The sequence below is a fragment of the Pygoscelis adeliae genome, unplaced genomic scaffold, assembly GCF_000699105.1.
Source record: "Pygoscelis adeliae isolate BGI_AS28 unplaced genomic scaffold, ASM69910v1 Scaffold399, whole genome shotgun sequence".
NCBI lineage: Eukaryota > Metazoa > Chordata > Aves > Sphenisciformes > Spheniscidae > Pygoscelis > Pygoscelis adeliae.
Genome location: NW_008825609.1, coordinates 1,847,106 through 1,847,583, shown reverse-complemented (window position 1 = coordinate 1,847,583; position 478 = coordinate 1,847,106). Strand labels below are relative to the sequence as shown.

Here is a 478-nt window from a genome sequence, read left to right as displayed (position 1 = left end):
GTGGGACGCTGCCTGGCCAGGGCGGCCCGCCCGGACCAGGTGCTGGTGGATGATGTGGGGTCACGGATGTGATGGGGGGCTCGGTACCCTGCTGGGTTGGGGTGTTTTGGCGCACTGCCGAGGGCGATACAGGGACCGGCGAGCAGCTCTGACTCCATGTAGCATCGGCTTTCGGCGGCACTGGAGCCAGGGGTGCAATGCACCAGGAAAGCAGGCTGTAAGGATAGCTGGGACAGGGAGGGTATTTAAATAAAAAGCTTGGCCTAGTGGAGAAGTCACAAGCTGAGATCTCCCCCACCAGGGCTGCTTTCCCAGCCCTGGCCTGTCCTTGCGTGCCTGGACGTGTTGCTTCAGCCCTCCAAAACGTTTTAGGAAAGGGTAGGGATTTTTCCTGCCTTTCCCCAGCAAGAGCTACCAAACTCGAGCAGTTGGCAAGCTCCTTCTGACCGACCCCGCCCCCCCGACCACACCGCGACCG

The 478-nt window shown here is 61.3% G+C and overlaps 1 protein-coding gene across 1 annotated transcript in view; it reads left to right on the top strand.

Moving 5' to 3' along the window:
* The window catches only part of SUN2 (Sad1 and UNC84 domain containing 2), a 13,309-nt gene that overhangs the window by 160 nt on the left and 12,671 nt on the right, over positions 1-478 (top strand). The gene's annotated exons all lie outside the window — the stretch shown is intronic.